Below are 21,763 nucleotides of genomic sequence, written 5' to 3'. Positions count from 1 at the left end.
GGACATGGAGCCTAAACCAGCCATCTTCTGTAACCAGGCAAGGCCTCAAGGGGTGGGATTGAGATGCCAACCCAGCCTTCAACCTCCAGTTTGTCCTGCCTGCAGAGTGTTCTGAGACCAGAACCTAGCAGAATCGTCATCAAAGAGTTAGGAGAGACTTCCTCCAGCAATGAATGGGAGCAGATACAAAGTCCCACAGCCAAGCATAGGCGGAGCTCAGGGGGTTCTATGAAGGAGGGGGAGGAAGGATTGGAGGTCAGGGACACACCACGAGAACTCAGCCCACAGAATCAACTGACCAGGACACGAGAGGACTGGCAGGGATCAGAGAGCCTATAGGAATCATAACATACATGACCTCTGCTTGGATGTTATGGCTGAGTAGTTTGGTGTGTTTGTAGAAATCCTAACAGTGGGGGAGGAGTTGTCCCTACCCTTTTGCCTACTTGTGGGACCATTCTCCCCGTCCTAAGTTGCCTTTCCAGCCTTGATGTGATGGTGTGTGCCTGGTCTTGCTGTGACTGTCTGTGCCAGGTTTGGTTGATGAGGAAGCAGAAGTGGGGTGTGCCTGGGGGAAAGGGGAAGTAACAGGGGAGAGACTGGTAGGAAGGGAATCTGTGGTTGAGATGCAATACATAAGAGAAGAATTTTAAAAAATACAATTTAAAAAGAAAGAAGGCAGCTTCAATGGCCTATTGTGTACAAAGGTAGTTGACAGCAGAAGCACCCCTCAAAATTGAATAAATAAAGACTTTCCCAGATAATGCTGGGATGATGCATCAACACTAGTGCCTCCTTACAAGAAATACTAAAGAGAATCAGTGCAGTTGAGATGAAAGAAACCCAGGCAACAAGGTGAATTGCATAGCAACGGTGAATATATTCACCAACATGGAACAATGTGAAACCATTGCCATGGTGGGATGAAAGACTTGTCAATTCTGGTACGTAACAAAAACTTAAAAAGCAATAAAATCACCAATAACTATAAAACATACTGTTGGAGATACAATATTAAAAAGATGCCACTGGAGACATCGGTAAGTAAGATGTTGTGTGGTAAGTAGTCACAGAATAGAGTTCTTGTATACAAGTGAAGTTGTCACTATTTTAAAACAAATAGTCAGAACTATATGTTGTTTTATGTAAGCCCTCGGGTAATCACAGAGACGAGACCTACAGAGGATACCCAGGGGCCAGGCATGCTGTACTCATCTTTACTGCTAACACTCAGGAGGCAGAGGCAGGCAGAGCTCTGTGAGTCTGCCTGTATCAAGAAAGAAAAAAAAGACAGAAGGAAGGAAGGGGGAAGGAGGGAGGGAGGGAGGGAAGGAGGGACGAAGATGAGAAGTGTGTCAAATCATACTACAAGTAAACAGCAGCAAAATAGAGAAGAAGATGGTAAGGGAGGGGAAAACAAGCCGGGCATGGTGGCGCACACCTTTAATCCCAGCACTTGGGAGGCAGAGGCAGGCAAATTTCTGAGTTCGAGGCCAGCCTGGTCTACATAGTGAGTTCCAGGACAGCCAAGGTTATACAGCGAAACCCTGTCTCAAAAAACCAAAAAAATAAAAAATAAAGAGAGAGAGGGATGGGAGGGGGAGAACAAAACAGAAAGGTTGTGAGACTGGGCTGGTGAGATGGCTCAGTGGGTAAGAGCACCCGACTGCTCTTCCGAAGGTCCAGAGTTCAAATCCCAGCAACCACATGGTGGCTCACAACCACCTGAAATGAGATCTGACGCCCTCTTCTGGTGTGTCTGAAGACAGCTACAGTGTACTTACATATAATAAATAAATAAATCTTTAAAAAAAAAAAGGAAAGAAAAAAAAGTGAGACAGACAAAAACAACCAGCAAATGGCAATAGTAAATTTGTTCCTATGAGTATAATCTCATCAAGCCAAAAGCACAGAATGGCTAAATGGATTTAGAGACAGCTAAGAACAACTACTACAAAACACTGGCTGAACAGTTATTTCCCACCAAAGTCAGTAAGGAAGTCCACTAACAAAGTCACAATGGACTGTAGAGCAAGATCTTGCACAGGAAGTAAAGACAGTATTAAATGATGAAAGGATCAATTAAATGGGAAGGCATAACTGCATGCACCCTGTAGAGAGTCTCTTCTAAACATCACCTGTCAATAAAAAAAGCCATGGCAAATGAACTGCGACAGGAAATAGGAGGTGGGACACTGGCAGGAAGAGAGAGGATTCTGGGAAATAGTGAGACGCTGAAAGGAGAGATTCGAGAGAGACAAGAGAGATGGACCGAGGAGATGGACTGAGGAGACAGATGTATACCAGCAGATAAATGAACTCAGGGGAGCACTAAGGAGACACAGAGAAAGAAGTGGGCTGAACTGAAGGAGAGGTAACTAGCCTAGCGGTAGACATAGGATAGTTTAAATGGTTAAATAAGTTAGGAGCTAGTCAGGGAAAGAGCCAAATCTCACGACCTAGGCATTTAATAGTGACTAATTAGTCTCAGGGTCGTCATTCCAGGAGCAGGACTGGGAAAGGAAAAACGGATTTAATTTTATTTAGCACACCCAGCATCAGAGAATCCAACGTGTGAAGTAACAATGATGAAGGTGAAGAGCAGATTGAAAAAGAAATCTCAGAGATGAATTTCAACCCAGACACATAAACCAGTACAGAAAGCGGGGACATGAACAACAATATAGCCTAAATGGACCTAACCGACATGTCCAGAACATTCCACCAAGAAGCAGAACACATACTCATCTCAAGCACATATCACAGAGCATTACCCAGGGTGGACTCCATGTTAGTCACACAGAACAAATTAAGAAGACTGGAGTTACCCCATACATTTTTCTGACCTGAATGGCTGACACCGGAAATCAATAATGCTAGTAAAATCACAGTACGTTGAAATTGAACAACACATTCTTGGGTAACCGAGCCAAAGAAGAAATCAAAGAAAATTCAAAGACATCTTGGCAAAGTAAAACAAAAACAAATGTCCCCAAACTTAAGGCGTGTAGCAAACTCGATACTAAGGAGGGAGGTCACAAAGGTAAGGACATGCAAACTGGACATACGTCTCAAGTAAACCATCTGACTAGATCACTCAAGGAATCAAAAAAAAAAAAAAAAAAACTAAAACCAAAGGGTTTTTTGTTTTGTTGTTTTTTGAAGATTTATATGTAAGTACACTGTAGCTGTCCTCAGACACACCAGAAGAGGGCATCGGATCTCATTGCAGATGGTTGTGAGCCACCATGTGGTTGCTGGGATTTGAACTCTGGACCTTTGGAAGAGCAGTCAGTGCTCCTACCCGCTGAGCCATCTCACCAGCCCCAAACTAAAACCAAAGTTAACAGAAGAGTTAACTTGCATGAAATTCAGGACAACACAAGCCCATGAGACCATGTGCTCACAGACTAGAAGATAGCATGTTATGAGACCATGTGCTCACGGACTAGAAGATAGCATGACCTCAAAATGTCCACATCACCTGATCTACACATTCAATGAAAGCTCTGTTAAAGTCTCTGTCATTTCTTGTTTTGCTTTATATGCTGAAAATTTTAAAAGTCCAAAAATTCATAGGAAACCATAAAAGATTAGCTGAAACAATCTTGGAAAAGAACTTGGTTTGGGAATCACAAACACAGACTCCAACGGATATTATAAAGCTAAAGTCATGAAAGCAGCCTAGTGGTTATGTAAGGTTAGACAGCAGCCATTGAGACAGAGTCGGGAAAGTAAGGATAAGCCTAAGTATATCCACTCAAATTACAGAAAGATGCCAGCACAGTCTCTTTAACCAATAAATAGTTCTGGAAAGTGGATGAACACATCCCAGAGAATGAACCTGAGTTCCCACTGGAACATAACTCAAGAAATGAACTCAAGCCGGATTAAAGATGGAAATGTGTGTCCTGAAGTATTAGATTCCTAAAAGAAAGCATGAAGTTGACTTGGAATAGCAGCAGTCTTCACATCGATTTCTCAGCTACTATCCCCAAACCACAGGCAATAAAAGGGAAAATAAATGAGCAAGGTTATATCAAATAATAATTTAAAAAACCCTTCCAAGAAGCAAAAAGAAATAATAAACAGAGTTTTCAAAGCATCTGTAGAGTTTAACAAAACATTTATGTTGTGCTACCCTTTGTGTGCATGGAAGGCAGTGCGTGTCACTGAATGCATACATAGGTCAGAGGACAATTTGTGAGCATCAGTTCTGGTTCTTCCTTCCACCATGTGGGCCGCAGAATCAAACACATATAGTCAAAATTGGTGGCAGGTACCTTTTACCCACTAAGCCACCTTGCTGGCCCAGGGAAGCAAGTATTTATTTATACATCACTTATCAGATAAGGGATTGTTACCCAAAATGTATAAAGAACTCATATAACTCAGTGGCAGTAAAGACATATAATTCAATTAAAAGTGGCTGAGGATTTGGTTAGACTCCATAGATGACATACAAGTGGCTGACAGGTTTATGAAATATGCTCATCATTGCTAACCACCAAGGAAATACGAGACAAAGCTACGATAATATATATAACATAGAATATATGCTAAAATGGCCATTGTTGAAAGCAAACTGAAAACAAGTGGACTTAGTGAGGGTATAGAGACATTAGAACCCTTGCACGTTTTTAGCAAGAATACAAAATGTGCTCACAATGGAAAACAGTGCCTAAGCTCCTCAAAAAAATTAAAAACAGAATTATCATATAAGCCAGCAACTCCACTTCTAGGCATAATTACCAAATAGGTGAAATCAAATCAAGGACTAAAATAGACACTTATATACCAATCTTCACAGCAGCCTAATTCCTGTTAGCTAAGAGGCAAAAGAGCCCAGGTATGAACCTATGGCCTAGTGAACATCAAAATACTGTATAAACGCTCCTAGGATCCTCAAACTTCTCTTCAAATTCACCAGAGTGTGTGCATGTGAGTGTGGGTGTGTGGGTGGGTGGTGGTAGTGGGTTATGAGGGGTAACCTTCCCTGTCACCTCGACAAGGTTCAGAATCACCTAGAAGCCACACCTCCATGCATGTCCATGATGGCTCTTCTAGGGAGGTTTAACTGAGGAGGAAGGCCCATTCTATATACAAGCAGCACCCTACTATGCACTGGATCTGGACAGAATAAAAGGAAAAAAGAAAAGAAAGAAAATGGGCAGAATTGAATCCAACATTCTCTCCCTGCCTCTCACGTGGGGGAAAGGTGACCCTCCCCACTCTATAAATATGCCACCATGCCTTCCCCACCATTAATGGACTGTGAAACTTCAAACTGAGAGCCACAGTAAACCCATCCTTCCTCTAGAGAGTACAGTATAAACATGTGATCTAATATAATTTGGCCTTAGAAAGGAAGGAAAGTCTGAAGCACAGGACAATGTAGATACATTTGAGGACTTGAGGCTAAGTGAGATAAGTGTGATAGGACAGATGCTGTGGACTCTGATGATATGACACACTGTGGATGGCTAAAGTCATAGAGTCTGAGGGCAGAATGGGGGTTTCCATGGGCAGGGGAGCAGTGGAACTGGAGAGTTGTAATTAGTGAGTTTCATGTCAGTCAAGCAGTATGAACATACTCTACACACCTGATATACACCGAAGTCCACACTTAGGACTATTGTGTGTAAGTCTATGTCATGGGCACTTGTAATTTTATGTCACTTGGTGTGGTTTTGAAGATAGGGTTTTTCCAAGAAGCTACTAGGTTAGGTCTTGAACATAGTTTCCCCTTAACTGCTTCTTCTATGGGGTCAGTCTAGAATAGACTCTATACAACCATCTGGTAGCTGCTTCTTTATGGGACATGTAGATACAACTTCTTAAACTCACTCCACTGACTTCAGCCCCTACAGAGATGGCAGAGATATGATATGTGACCTCTCTTCAGTCACAATGTGTCCCCTAAGGATGTCTTCCCGCTTTCTTTAACCCCATCAAATAGAAAGCTGCTTGGGAGACCAGAGATGTGATGGCTCAGTGATAAAGAACATGTACTGTTCTTCCAGAGGCCTCAAGTTTGGTTCCCAGTACCCACATTGGGCTCACACCTGCCTGTAACTACAGCTCCAGGGCATCTGATAGCCTCCTCTGGTCTCTTTGAACAACTGAAGTTACAGGCATGTACCTCTCCCCACCACCCCCCCCATGAATAAATTTAAAATAAATCATTAAAAAAGGGGAGGGGGGGTAAGAGGAAAGAGAATTCACTGGACCTCAGCAAAGAGTCCTGTGCTGACTGGTTTTATGTCAACTTGACACAAACTAGTCATTTTGGAAGAGGGAACGTCAGCAAAGACAATGTCCTCACCGGGTTTCCCTGTGGGCAAGCTTGTGGTGCTTTCTCTTGATTGATGTGGGAAGGCCCACGTCACTGTGTGTGGTACCACTCCTAAGCTGTTAGCCCTGAGTGCTATACAGTAGCAGGCTGAGCTAGCCTGAGCTAGCCATGAGGAGTGGAGTAGTCAGCAGCCCTCCTCCAATGGCCTCTGAGTCAGATCTTGCTTCCAGGTTCCTGCCTTGAGTTCCTGCCCTGACTTTCCTAGCAATGGAGTCTGACTCCATTGTAGGTTGACATAAGCTCTTCACTTTCCAAGTTGGTTTTGGTCATGGTGTTCATCACAGCAGTGAAACCCTCACTAGAACAGGTCTTCCTTGCTTCCTATCTGCTGACTGAGTACAGCCCCCTGACTCAAATAAGAATCCTTCTGTTGCTCAGTTTCCACAGCCTTAACCCCTCATCTTCCCTAGCAAGCACTAATAAATCCAACCTCCCCCCCCCCCCCAGCCATGGCTCTCTTAGATGGCAGTTGTCTCAGTAGGAACAGATATACACAAGTGTTACAAGCATCCCCAGGTCACCTCCTGGAATACTCAGTCATCCTGTGAGGGAGGGCACCTGGCCATAGGTCAGAACCTGGTCAGTAGACCGACCATTCATGAGGATGAAGAAGTACCCCCATGAAGAGCATTGTCTGAGCATCTATGACCAGACCCTACCAGGCTAAGGTGCAGTTATTAGCCACCTTCCAAAGAAAGATGTCAAGGCTAAAACTAGAGGGGGGAGACCCAAAATATATAGTGTCTTCCCCAAGTTCTTGAGCTAGAACTCCTTAAGACCCTCATATATAGGGGCACTAGAAGAATCCTTCATTCCTGCATGGAGCTCTTGAGGCCTTTGTAATGTACTGCTACAGAGCTCTAAATCCCTTAAGTTTTCCCGGTGATAGGAATTCCTTTTGTTCTAATTATGCCTTTCTTGGTAGGCTCCTGGATAGCGCTGGTTACCAAGGAAACAACCCATGCAATCAGAAAGTTGGATCCTTCAGCTCTACCCGATAATCTTCGCAGAGGCAAGTGGGGTTGAAGGTTGAGGCAATCACCAATGGCCAGCGGTATGATCAATCATGGCTATGCAATAAAGCCTCAACAACACAGCAAAAACAAACAAACAAAGGATAACTGGGAGGGTCCAGGGAGAACATGGAAGATCTTGTCCTTTCCATATTCTTTACGCTATTCATCTCCTCCACCTGATTATTTCTTTATTTTACCTTTTATTAGAAACCTGCTAAAAATAGACAGTTCTGTGAGGTCTGTGAGTCACTGCAGCAAATTAAGTCTGAGAAGAGGATTGTGGGAGCTCTCAGCTGATAGGCAATTGGCTGGGCTGGCAATATAGGTTGCAACCTATTAGTTTTGGGGATTTACAAGTGAAATGAGAACCACTTTATAGGACTGAGTCCACAACCTGTAGGGCCTGATGTAAAGTTTGACTGTAGTGTCTGAACTGAGTTAAGTTACTAGGGACCCATAGGATACAGAAGATAAACCCAGACACTATTGCTGTTGCCAAGAAGTGCTTCCTGACAGGAGTCTGGTATAGCTGTCTCCTGAGAGGCTCTGCTAGAACCTGACATACACAGAGGTGGATGCATGCAGCCAAACATTAGACTGAGCGCGGAGACCCCAAAGGAGGAGTTAGAGAAAGGACTGAAGGAGTTGGAGGGGTCTGGAGCCCTATAGGAAGGACAACAATATGAACCAACCAGACCCCTCAGAGCTCCCAGAGACTAAACCACCAACCAAAGAGCACACATGGAGGAACCCATGGCAACAGCTGCATATGTAGCAGAGGATGGCTTTATTTGGCATTGATGGGAGGAGAGGCCGTTGGTCCTGTGGAGGCTCGATGACCCAGGGTAAAGGAATGCCAGGGAGCTGAGGCAGGAGTGGGTGGGTGGGTGTGGGAGCACCCTCAGAGGCAGGGGGAGGAGGGACATGATGGGGGTTTGTGGAAGGGAAACTGGGAAGGGGGATAACATTTGAAATGTAAAAAAGTAAAATAAAATAACGAATAAACAAAACAAAAAAGTGTGGTGCTTGGGTTAAAATTAGATGATTAGCAAGTAAGGGTGTCAGATGCCAAGCCTGATGACCTGAGTTCGATTCTCCAGACCCACAATAGGGTGGAAAGAGAAAAATAATTCCTGCAAATTTCTCGCGTGCGCTATCGTCTCGCCAGCAAGAACACACACTCGAACAACCGGATCCTTCTGCAGCAATTCTTTATTACGCTAGCTTCAGCATGAAGAGGAAGACCCCGAGCCCCAAAAAGGCGCTGCTTATATACACCTCAGTGCGGCGTGTCCACACCTGATTGGCTGCTCTCTCAGCACGCCCTGGGATGGGCAGTGACTTGGCACGAACACACTCTTGCACATGCGTACACTACTTGTCTACCAATTAGGTCACGCAGGCACAGCAGAAACCGGCACCATCTTGTAATGGCGATTGCAGATTGATAGGGACAGCTTCCCACACAAGTTGTCTTCCAACAAAAAAGAGCAGCCCCTCACTCACACAAAATAAATAAATAAAATGTAGAACATAAAAAGCCTGACATTGAATAGTGTGTCTAAATAGAAAATAGTTTGGGCTTTTCTTTTCTTCTTTAGCATTCTGGAGGCAGAGATCATGTTATATGTATTGGCCACAGTAAAAGCAATGCGTGAGTTTGCATTAATTTTCTACCAGTGATCCTCTGTATGTTAATATTTTGGCCGCCTGTAAACATTTTACCCAAACTTGTATCTGGCCTTTCGCTTTGTTTTAATTCGCTCGTTTTGGCTTTTTTACAGTTTTAAGTCATAGTGGAATCAAATGTAAAATTTGCCTGCTTTTGTCAAAGTGGCTCTTGTATTAATTACCATAAAATATTCATTGATTAATTTATTTCAGTGACCTTATTTTTTTCTTTTCATGTTTAAGACCTTATTTCATTTAGAATGTCACGCATGCACGCTGTAATGGTAGACTAAGTGCTTGTGTTTTGGAATGTTCAACAGTTTTTCCCAACCATTTATCAGACTACACGTTCTTCTCACCACACACATGAAACTCTCATTCATCAGGTTCCAGTGCTCAGCAACTGTGTGCCTGTATTCTCTGCGTTCTCTTTTCGGTCTTCCAGCTATGCCACCCCACCTGGATTGCTAAGCATCCGTGTAGCCACATTTTGTCTCTGGGAGGCAGCTTTCTGCCTGCCCTCCCTGTTCACTATCTGCTACTGAAACATCTAAAACTCCAGGGTGAGCTTCCCCATGTCCCTACAAAATGGAGGCACCGGAAGATGCTCAGGTTGCTAACTGCCCAAGGAGTCTCCTCTTAGGATGATGTGTTTCCAAGGTCCAGGCTGAAAGTCACAGCAGCTGGTCTCTAGCCTGAGCAGGAGCCTGCTTCCTCTCCAGGTCCACTTCCAGCTGGCAACTGGTCCACTTCCAGCTGTAATGCCAAGCTATTTTTCAACCTCGGCTCTCCAGCATAAAAAACATTCTCACCTTCCAACTTCTCAAAGCTTTCTTAGGAATGACTTCCTTTGACAAATGGCTCACATTTACAGCTCCTGCTGAACCACAAAGCTCTAGCCTTCCCTGACCTTTTCCTCGGTGCTCTGTGTCCTCTTGGTTCCTGTGCTCCATGACTCTTTCTTATTTTTGAGCACTGCTCGACAGCCTTCTTGTGCTTTTATTATCTTATCTGTCATGTCTCTCCACATTGAGGTGAAGGAGGAGAATTTCTGCAAATATTCAAGCCACTACGAACAACCAGAGCAGTGGAGTTTGATTGGTTGTTTACCAGTGGTTCAGGGAAGCAAAACCTTGCACGTGCTAGGCAAGCACTTTACCATTGAGCTAGACTTCAGTCCTAAAATATGTTTAGCAAAATAGGGTAATATTGATGATATATGTAAGGGAAAAGAAAAGGAATCATCAATCAAGACAAATGGATGCTCTCATTGGAAATACAAACACACACACAATAACAGCAAAAAAAAAAATCTGTGCTGGGTTAAAAATATAAATGGAGATCCTATCTGGGTTTTCTGGGCTGACTGGAACAGAGGTGGATTAAGAGACTTCAGAATGGAATACTAGAAAGATGTCTTAGTTTGGGTTTTACTGCTGTGAAGAGATGCTATGACCAAAGCAACTCTTATAGAGTTCAGCAATTATTTGAGGCTGGCTTACAGTTTCAGTTCACTCAGTACATTTAGTCCATTATCACCAAGGTGGGAGCATGGCAGTGTCCAGGCAGACATGGCACTGGAGGAGCTGAGAGTTCTACATCTTCATCCAAAAGAAGCCAGAAGCAGACTGTCTCCCACATGGGGAGGAGGAGAGTCCCAAAAGCACATCTCTACAGGGACTCCAACAAGGCCACACCTACTTCAACAAGACCATATCTGCTAATAGTGCCATGCCCTGGGCCAAGCATATTCAAACCACTGTAGAAGATAAGAGGGAAATGAAAAGGTCGAAGGCTGGGTGTGATGCAGTGTACCACCTAGCAAACCTGGAATGGATGGTCAAGTGACAATTCATGCTTGTCACCTTAGAGGTATCGTTTTATCCTCTCTTATTCATGTCTGTTTCATGCTATCTGTCTGTCTGTCTATCTATCTATCTATCTATCTATCTATCTATCTATCTATCTATCCAATCATCCACCTATCTATTCGTGTGTGTGTCCTACCTCCTTCCTTGCCTCTTTCCTGTTTAGTTTTAAATGGACATTTGTGAGTGAGTATGTATGTGTATGAGTGAAGTATGTGTATGTGTGAATAAGTGTGTGTGAATGTGTTTGTGTGTGTGTATGTGTGTCTCCTACCTCCTTCCTTGCCTCTTTCCTGCTTATGTTTTAAATGGACATTTGTGAGTGAGTATGTATGAGTGAAGTGTGTGTATGTGTGAATAAATGTGAATGTGTGTGTGTCTGTGTGTCTGTGTGTGTCTGTGTCTGTGTATGTCTGTGTGTCTGTGTGCTGCTGGGAACCAAATCCAGGGCCTTAAGTATGTTGGACAAGTGTTCTTCTCCTGACCCGACATCCCAGGCTTTGCTTATTTCTTGGAATGTCACCACCTCTGCATTTCTCTGCTCTTCATGTTGCTCTATTTTCCTACTGTTCTAACTCAAAAGGGAGCATGGGTTACATCTGAATTCCTTGGTTTTCACCATTCAGTAAATAAGAGCCTTGCTGGTCTAAGTTCTCGTGCACAGTCATCAGATTGGCCTCTGGCTCCCAGGTGTCCAGTCTGAAAATGTCTTCGAAAATGTCATTGACACCTGGTCCTCTAAGCAACAAATGTACAGGGTTGCAGAGACAAACATGACACAAACATGACAGTTTCTGCTCCTTGCAAGCATTTGGCTCTAGGGAGTAGGTGGACAATCCAAGCACTCTGAGTATAGGAACATCTACCCAGGCATTCAGAGCCATGGTGGGAGAAGAGAGGGGATTTGAACTGTCTTTTCCTTTATATTCTTCTATAGCAAGAACAAAAAATATCTTCTTGGGTAAAAATCTGAATATAGTATGGTGACATTTATAGCTCTTCAAGCCACCTATTAAATTGTGCGTTGTATTTAAGTGATGTTCTCCAACATAACTTGATTAATAGACTTAATCATCAAGATGCTAAGGGATGGCTTTTCTCTGGAAAGAAATGCAGGACTGTCGCCATGCTTTTCCGGAACGCTATATGGGGAGCAAGGGCATTGAAGCCTCCAAGTATCACCGTGCATTCCTTGGGAGATAGTCCTCGCTGGAAGGTGCTGCCTACGTGAAATAGATAAAGCATCTCTCTTCAAAGCCAAGCCGATAAAATGATGGCATCTATTTCGTGGCACTAGGAATGAAGTGATTATGGTAATTGATAACATCTTAACATCTGCATAACAAGTTTGCCATAAAGTGAATTTTATTCAATTCAGCTAACTTGCTTTCGACAGAAGTTGTATAGAGTTAAACAAAACACGATTATTATCCATATTTTTTCATTGATAAGCTGACACTCAGAGAGGCTAAATAAAAAAAAAAAATTTAAATAAATCTAAATTGTGAGGTAAAAATAAGAAGCGGATTGTTGACTCTTAACCCATTGCTTCTCCCAGGAATGAAATTGCAACTTCCTTCCATTGGGCAGTATGAAGCTCCTCATGTGTATCACGTGACATCTATGCCACATGACTCGTGATTGTGTCCCCACTTGTAAATGAAAAGCAAATATCGGACTCCTTCCCCTATCACAATTGTACCGCAATACGAAGTGATATCTTGGAGATGGCCAGTCCTGACATTCTCAACACATGGCACCTGGCTTTGCTTCTTGTGGGTGGTGGTAGATCTGACGTTAAACATTCTAAACATTCTAAACAGCCCAGTTCTCCAACCGCCAGAGAAAGAAGCAGCGTGTCGCCTCAGTACTCAAGCTCCCTTCGTGGTTCTGCTATCAGCAATATTCTCCTATCCAAATTTCCAAGACTTCTCATTCTTCTATCTTTGAAGCGCTAAAACCTGCTAAGTCGACAAGGTTTTTACTTACAATTAATGGAAAAATGTATCCCAGCGGCTTAGTCAGATAAAGGTTGGGTTTTGTTGTCGTGTTTGTTTTTAGCATTTCAAGAAGTCTTGATTTGGTCCTGGACAGTCTTCGGTCCAAGGAGAACCCATCAAGGAAGGAGTAAGGTTTAACCCTCTGTTCTACTGACTGGTCCACAATGGCACTCCCAGGCACCCTGTCACATGCCAGCACAATGGGGAAATCTCACCTAGACCATTCTTTTACTTAGGCTCCCCCAACCCTTCCCAAATAAACGGAAGTTTTCTAGAAGTCTCTGCAAAAAAAAAAAAAAGTTTTCCTGAGGTCTTCTGCAACTGTTTGACATAACAAACTTCCCTTGCATAGGAGGCTGGGAGGTGGGGGAGAAGGTTTGTCATACCCAAATTGTAATAAGTCGATATCTGTCACCTGACGCTGGACACACGGCTAATACAACCTCAGCCCAGTTATAATGACAGAATCTGTTCCCCTTGGGCCTTCATCTTATGTGATGATGTTAGCAGATAGTGGATTTCAAGGGCAAAGAAAATGAGGAAAGGAGCCCAGGGGCATTTACAAGTTGGGGAGAGTGTCCCCATAGCACCCCTCAAGGCTTTACGCCCAAGTGCAGGATGAACACATTCTTTTGTCTATACTGAGTGAGGCAGGAGAAGGCCTCTGAAACTTTCAAAAGTATCATCGATAACAGCGTGTTTCTGTATTCCACAACTGGAAAACAGCTTTTCTCACCTTAGAAAAGGCTGTAGTGCTCTGTAATCTCGCTGGGACAGAGAATGTTGTGAATGGATCTGTCCCCTATGGGTGCAATCTGGATGGCTGGAGAGCCGTCCCGGGTTGGCACTCGCTGGCTGGCATCAAGCCACCAAGAAAGAGGCTTACGGTGATTGAAATTGCTGGCATGCCTGGGAGCCGTTTTCATTATCTTTATTGACAATTAGCTTTAATGACAAAGTGAAAGAGTCAGGCAACAGTAACTCTGAAGCATGTAGCTTTTCTGTAATCATAAAACAAAAATAGCGATCAGTGGTTTGAAGGCACGTTTACCAACTCCAGACCCTTTCCTATGCATCACAGTGGTATGGATTGGCTCACAAAGAGTGGCCAGGGAAAAGTTACTCGCTGCGTTCATTAGAGGAGTTAACGTTCCATGTGGGCTTCTAGCTATTGCTTTACAAATTACCTCAGATAATTAATAGAAAGTGTGTTGCAGTAATGAATGGCATTTCAGCAACTTCCTCGACAACCTGCATTGGAAAAGCCACTAGTACTTAACACATCTCTCCCTTTCCTGAGCGAGTCTGCTCCTTGGAATAGGTTGCCAGTGCCTTGCCTAAATATATTTAACAGTATCGTGAATTGACTTTGTCAAAGTTAAAAGTTGCAACTGGCCTCTGTCACTGTCATGATCTTAGGAGACAAAGCTAAGGGACAATTTTGGTCTTTCTCAGTGGAGGTGTGGTTACAACCTTATTCAGAACACATCCTTGTGGTGAGGACCTGACCCCCCACTTTACAGGAGATCTGTCACCTCCAGTTCCCAGGCACTAAATGCCATCAGCCCTCCTCAATAAACTTAATGGCTCCCATGTGCTCCCACTGAGCCCCTATGGCAGGTGGACCAACATCTCATGGTCATTACTAAATTTTCAGATGTTTTGTAGCCTGCTTATATGACCACTAATGATGGAAGTAGAACTCAGTTCATCGAACTTCTCATGATGATGGGTTTCCTATGCAGAGTTAGTTATGTCTTCGTTGTGCATAACAGCAGTTTTAATCAGTATTCCCAGAAAAATCCAGGCATGTCATAAGATTAGGTATGAGGTATTCCTCATATGAGAAAGGTACTAGGCATACCTTTATAATCTCAGCTTTAGGGATACTGAAGCAGAAGGATTGAAAGTTCAGGGTCAGTCCAGGATACATAGCAAATGTCATGCCAGTCTGAGCCACTGTGAAATCCTGTCTTAAAAAAAAAAGTGTGTGTGTGTGTTTGTGTGTGTGTGTACAAATTCACATATGTGTTTACAGGACAAATAGGACTCCAATTAAGTCAGAGTCTATGTTGTATGTAAATAGATGGTCATCAATGGCAAATATCAATCATAATAAGGAAGGAAGAAGAAGGATTTTGCACTGGGCCCCAGCCAAAGCTATTAGCTAGAGGCACCTTGTATTTCACTCAGGTGAGACAAAGGATAAATGTTCTGGGTAAGAATACATTGGGTCAGAGCACAGTCAGAGGACAGTTTGATGGCCAAGGTGGCTGAGCATCCATAGAAACATTAAGTTGAGTTCCAAGAAAGGACTCAGACACACTTTCTGGTTTATTTCTCATTTTCTTTTGTCAAATAAGATTTTCTTTGGTAGTATGGTGGTTTGAATATGCTTGGCCCACAGGGAGTGGTACTGTTAGGGGGTGTGGCCTTGTTGAAGGAAGTATCTCCCTGTGGGGGTGGGCTTTGAAGTCTCATATAGATGTTCAAGTCTGGCCAGTGTCAGTCTCTCCTGACTGCAGTTGGATTAAGATGTAGAACTCTCAGCTCCTTCATCACCAAGTCTACCTGGACACTGCCATGCTTCCTACCATGATGTTAATGGACTGAACCTTTGAAACTGTAAGCCAGCCACCATGCCTTGGTCATGGTGTCTGTTCACAGCGATGAACCCTAATAAAGGCAGGTAGTGTTTCACTCCCATGGCAAAGCCTTTCTCCACCATCAATGGGACAACAGTCCTCCACTAACTAGGAAGTGAAGCAGAAGGGCACACACTTCCCCCAGCAAAGCCTAGTTCCTTGATGAGAGACCAGAATGTGTCAAATCTGCTTCTTTGGGCTCTCCTTGCTAGTCATCAATGAACTCGACTTATTTACTACACACTTTGATATTCCTCAGATTTACTGAGGGCCCACAGTGTGAGAGGTACTGTGCCTAATATTGAAACTCAGCTGTAAAAAGAAGATACACAATGAATAAGTTCCTTTTCTCACTGCTAGAGTAAAATACCCAATGAGAAGCAACTTAGAGGAAGAGTTTGTTTTGACTTACAATGTGAGGTTCATAGCCCATCATGATTGGGAAGGCATGGCAGCGGGGTGTGAGGTAGCAGGTCCCATTGCGTGTACAGTCAGGAAATGGGGTTAGGCTGAACAGCCTCAAGGCTGTCTGCCAGTGACCCACTTCTCTATTAAGGTTTCACCTCAAGACCCACCCAGCAGCTCTCATAAGTGTGCTCACATAAGTGTGAAGAAATGTGTCACATTCAAAAAAAAAACAACAACAACAGATGGCTATAGAAACAGTTATGTGGACCAAATAATAGCTGTTTGAATTTTGGCTGCTGCAGGAGCCATTTTAGAAATAAATACTTTCCCTTAATTGATGAAAATGAAAATACAGAAGAAAGAGAAGCAGTTGTCCAAGTTAAGAGCTTTGAATCACTCCCCAATGTTGGATGCCTCTGTAAACTTTGACTACAAATCTCCGTCACCATTCGATTGCAGTCCTGATCAGGGAGAGAACATTGAACAAGCTGCCAATCACTGTCTGCCCCATGAGGACCTCTATACTACTGAAGAGGAAGCTGACACCCTTTTTTTCTAGGAAATTGACATCCCATTATGGGATGGAAGATAGTGGAGGCAGGAAGAAAGAAGAAACGGAAGAAAAAGGAGCCAGGGGAGCAAGAGGGGACAAAGGGAAGCAAGGACAGAGAGCCTAAGCCAAAAGAGCCAAAAGAACCCAGAAGGGCCAAGGAGCCGAAGAGAGCCAAGGAGCCCAAGGAGACGAAGCAGAAAGATGGTGTCAAGAAGCCCCAGAAGCCCCGGAAGCCCCGGGAGGCCTCCAGTACCCAGGAAGGTAAAGAGAAGAGGAGCTGCACTGATGATGGATCCAGGACAAAGTCCAAGAAGGCCAGCAGTGAGCAAGGACCAACCCCAGTGGAGAGAAAGAAGAAAGGAAAAAGGAAAAACGAAACCACTGTGGAGAGTTTAGATCTAGACCAAAGTCTTCCAAACCCATCTCTGCAGAGTCCTGAGAAGCCCAGTGAATCCGCAGGCAGCCAGAAACGGCGCTCAGGACGGCAAGTAAAGCGCAGGAAGTACAATGAGGACCTGGACTTCAAAGTGGCGGATGATGATGGGGAAACAATTGCTGTCCTGGGAGCTGGCCGCACATCTGCACTCTCGGCTTCCACTCTGGCCTGGCAGACTGAGGAGCCTCCAGAAGATGATGCAAACATAAGTAAGAAGATCCTGGCATCCAAGACTGTCCAGGAGGTTCACCCAGGAGAACCTCCATTCGACCTAGAGCTTTTCCTATTTACAGTGTAATGGGGCCACAATGGAAGAATTGGAAAAGGATCCCCGCATCGCACAGAAGATCAAGCAATTTAGGAACAAACAGTCCCAGATGAAGCACATTTTCACTGAGCCTGATGAAGACTTGTTCAATCCAGATTATATAGAAATTGATCGTATCTTAGAGGTGGCCCACACCAAGGATGCAGAAACGGGAGGAAGAAACACATCACCTTGTAAAATGGTGCTCCCTGCCATATGAAGAAAGCACCTGGGAGCTAGAAGAAGATGTGGATCCTGCAAAAGTGAAAGAACTTGAATCTCTACAAATTCTCCCTGACGTTCAACATGTGGTAATATAGCAGCATGTCTGATGCCTCTTATAACATAAAATTTTGAAATTAGTAAAAAAAAAAAAAAAGAAAAGAAAAAGAAAGAAAGAGAGAGAGAGAGAGAGAAAGAAAGAAAGAAAGAAAGAAAGAAAGAAAGAAAGAAAGAAAGAAAGAAAGAAAGAAAGAAAGAGTTATGTGGTTTTGGAAAATCAGCTTAAAATCCCAGCATACTCACTTAATTCTTTGAGAGCACTGTGTCTCTGGGACTCAGCTTTCCTGTTTCTATCGTGGAGGAGGCACTTTTATGATTGTCGTAGGAATTAGAGGTGTCATATGAAGAGCTGGAGAGGTGGCTTAGTGAGTTTGGATTCTCAGGACCCATGTGAAACCCAGGGGTGGTGGCTGGCACGTGCCTGGATCCCCAGCACTGGGTTGGGGTCAGAGTCAGAAAACCCCTGGGTCATCGGTATTTGCGGAGGCATAACACGGTTTGAGTTGACCCACAGAAGAAACTACTTTCATGGATCTCAACCCAAACTTGTATGCAAAATCAACATTTAACCACATGCACACTAATAAGCTGCATTTGTCTTAGACCCACAGTATTAGATACATAATTTAAAAAACAAACTCAGTTTTGATAATAGCATATGCAATCTATTATTTTTTAAAACTAATTCTTACCTGTTTTTTTTTTTTGCTAGAGTAATCATATTTTTACTAATACCACTTAGATTTTAATTTTCCATCACTTACTGAGTGGTTCCTCTCTTGTTTCTAAATAAGGCCTTAGCTGAGTATATTTGTGGTGCCAGCATTCAATAGACAGGCCAGAGGACCAGTGGGAATTGGTTTGAGGCCAGCCTGGGCTACATAGAGAGTTCCAGGGAGCAAGGGTCATATGACAAGACTTTGTCTCCAGAGTAAATAAGCAATGAGGGAGATCCCTCAGTAGATAAAGTGCCAAAGTGTAGTAGTGCGAAGTCGGGGGAATCTAGCTCTGCAAATGCAACAGTAATCATGAAAGAGACTGTCTCAAGCAAGGTGGAAGGCAAGTACCTATATCCCAGATTGTCCTCTGCCCTCCACATGTGCAACATGGCATGCATAAATACATACATACATGAATGCACACATACCAAAAATGAATGAATGAATGAATGAATGAATATAAAAATATTGAAAACCTGAATTAAGCCTGTGCACATCTCAGTCCTATTCTATGATCTTGTGATAGCACAGATATTAATGGTTGCTGTGTGGTTAACACAAATATGCCTGTCTCTACACAGAATTAGTACAGTACTGTAAGAAGACTGAAGACTGTCCTGGACTCAGGTCTCAATCTCTCTGTCCTAGTTTGCTTTCTATTCCTGTGATAAAAATCATGACCAAAAGCAAAGAGATGTATTTCACAGTCCATGAAAGGAGTCAGGGCAAGAACTCAAGGCAGGAACCTGGAAGCAGGAACTAAAGCTGACGCCATGGACGAATGATGCTTTTTAGCTTACTCCCCATGACTTACTCAGCCTGCTTTCTTATAGAACCCTGAACTACCTGCCAGAGATGGTAATATCCCTCAGTGGGCTGGGCTTCTATATCAACCATTCTTCAAGAAATATTCTCATAGATTTGTTTAAAGGTAACTCTAATGGGAGCATTGTCTCAGTTGAGGTTCTCTCTTCCCAGAGGCTGTGTCAAGCCAATAAAAAACCAACCAACACATTCTCCGCTGACCATCAGTGGAATTCCTAACTGGCCATTTGGGATCTTTGTATATCTTCATTTCTAAAAGACCCATCCCACAATGTTGACAGCAGGAGTCAGACACTGTGACACGCAGTGGACGAAGATTACTCTGAAAACAAAAGACACTCCTCCCTTCTTCTGGATAACTCCAACTTGTTTTCCAAGCTTTTAACCCTGGGCTACTTCCTCTGGGCAGTGCCTGACCACAAGGCACCCATCTGCTGATTCCTGCATGGAATCTGCACTGGCTGGTTTTTATATCAGCTCAACGCAAGTTAGAGTCATCAGAGAGGAGGGAGACATAAGATTGGGCTGTAGGCAAACCTGCAGGGTATTTTCTTAATTAGTGATTGATAGTGGAGGACCCAGCCTACTGTAAGTGAAGCCAGCCCTGGAGCTGGAGATCCCGGGTTCTATAAGAAAGTAGACTGAACAAGCCATAGGAAGGAGACAGTAAACAGAAACCCTCCATGGCCTCTGCATCAGCTCCTACCTCCAGGTTTCTGTCCTGCTTCAGTTCCTGTCCTGACTTCCTTTGATGATGAACTGTGATGTGGAAGTCAAAGCCAAATAAGCCCTTTCCTCTCTAAGTTGCTTTGGTCACAGTGTTTTATCACACCAATAGTAGCCCCAACCAAGATAGAAATGTAATCAGGAATGTCACACTCCCCTGGACAGAAGGGGCCTTTCGAGATTTGCCATGTTTTGTCTCTGTGTGTCTTCATCTAGACTTAAAAACCCGGGGCTGGTTCTCATCCCCACATGTCCCTCCCATCCTCACATGCCCCTCCCCTCCATCCTCACTTGCCCCTCCCCTCCATCCTCACATGCCCCTCCCATTTCATATGCCCCTTCCATCCTCACATGCTCTTCCCATCCCCACACACTGCTCCAATCCATCTTCACATGCCCTTCCCATCCATCCTCACATGTCCCTCCCATCCATCCTCATATGCCCCTCCCATCCTCACATGCTCCTCCCATCCCCACACACTCCTCCCATCCATCCTCACATGCTCCTTCCTCATGACAGATGCTGAACACACACACAGAGTTCTCTGAGGCCACACCTCAGAAATTTGTTTGTTTTACAAGTGTCCTCCCCTCCTCCCTTCCCAGCCTGTGAGCAGCCATATTACCACTGAAGCCAAGAACCTTGAAGTTATTGGGGATAGTGTGAATGAGGCCAAAAGCAAATGCAAGGAGTCTCTAGGGCGTTGTTTTTCTCTTGATTCTGAAAGCCAGTGTCTCTGAGGTTTTATAGCAAAGTATGGTAATTGTTTTAGGACAAGCAAGAAATGCATACTTTTTAGTTACCCATCTCTTTTTATAGCACGCCATGAGGTCATACCTTCCTCTGAATAGATACAGGAGTCAAAAATATTGACACGATATATTTAAGGTTCATTTAAGACCCTTTGGGAGGGACCCGAGAGCTCTGGGTAATGATGTCATCCTGTTGGGTTTTGATCTCTCCCTCTCTGCTCCGTTTCCCCTCTGGTTACAGCATCTACACAGGCGGGCTGTTGTCCTCCTGAAATGAGGAATAAAGCTAAAGAAGCCCCTAGCACATACATATCTTCCTTCCATTACTGCATGCAGCATTTCTCAAAGCCCAGAGAGCTAAACAGTTTGAGACACAATCAGGAACTGGGAACATACCTCTGCTGTAGAGAACTTGCCTCTAAGCACAAGGCTCTGCATGTGTAGTGGTTCTTTCATTCATTCATTCTGGAGTCAGGCAATGGGAATGAGTCCCAACAACTGAGCAGACTGTGGACAAGTGAGTTTCTTCATGTTCCCAAGGCTCAATTTCCTTAGGAAGGGAATAAAATTGTCTACCTCGTGGGATCATCTAGAAGATAAAGTGAAATAATGCCCATAAAATGCCCAGCACCAGGTAGCTCTGCTACTATGCACATAAAGCCTCACCAGGGTGCTACAAAGCAGCTGCTCCCATCCTGCACTGGAGGCTGTCTTCCGTGAGCCTGGGAAATAGCTCACTCTTCACTGGCCATACAAATCAACCCCATGCTTTGGGAATCCTAATGAGGAAGAGAGAGACTTTGACCGAGGGCATGGGAAAGGCTTCCTGGAGGTGGCAATGTGGGAGCTGAGCCCTACATAGTCTGTAGTATAAAGCTCTGAGGGTAAAGGTTTCCCCAGAGGAAGTGGTACAGCTCTGAAGAGAAAGGTATCCTGGCAGTCCAGAGCCAAGGAATACCACAAAGTCACACTGCACCTCACACGAGACAATTATTGGGAAAGACACAAAAAGGTGACTGCCTCTACACAGATGAGAAGGGCACTGGGCAGGAGGCAGACTTATATAGGGTTTCTTGGGGGTGGAGTTTTCCAGGGTGGAGACTTCTAGGGTGTGGATTGGTGCTATTTCAAGTCCTGAGCTTGGGGCAAGCCTGAGGATTAGTGGGTTTTCAAGCTCAGAGATTGGTGGGGGTTTTTTG

The 21,763-nt window shown here is 44.0% G+C and overlaps 1 pseudogene; it reads left to right on the top strand.

Moving 5' to 3' along the window:
* The first annotated feature begins 16,235 nt into the window (after positions 1-16,235).
* On the top strand, positions 16,236-17,250 carry LOC110300207 (annotated as a pseudogene).
* Positions 17,251-21,763: the final 4,513 nt, after the last annotated feature.

Source organism: Mus caroli, chromosome 8, assembly GCF_900094665.2.
Source record: "Mus caroli chromosome 8, CAROLI_EIJ_v1.1, whole genome shotgun sequence".
NCBI classification, from domain to species: domain Eukaryota; kingdom Metazoa; phylum Chordata; class Mammalia; order Rodentia; family Muridae; genus Mus; species Mus caroli.
The sequence above is the reverse complement of the archived record's forward strand: the minus strand, read 5'-3'. Positions and strand labels throughout refer to the sequence as shown.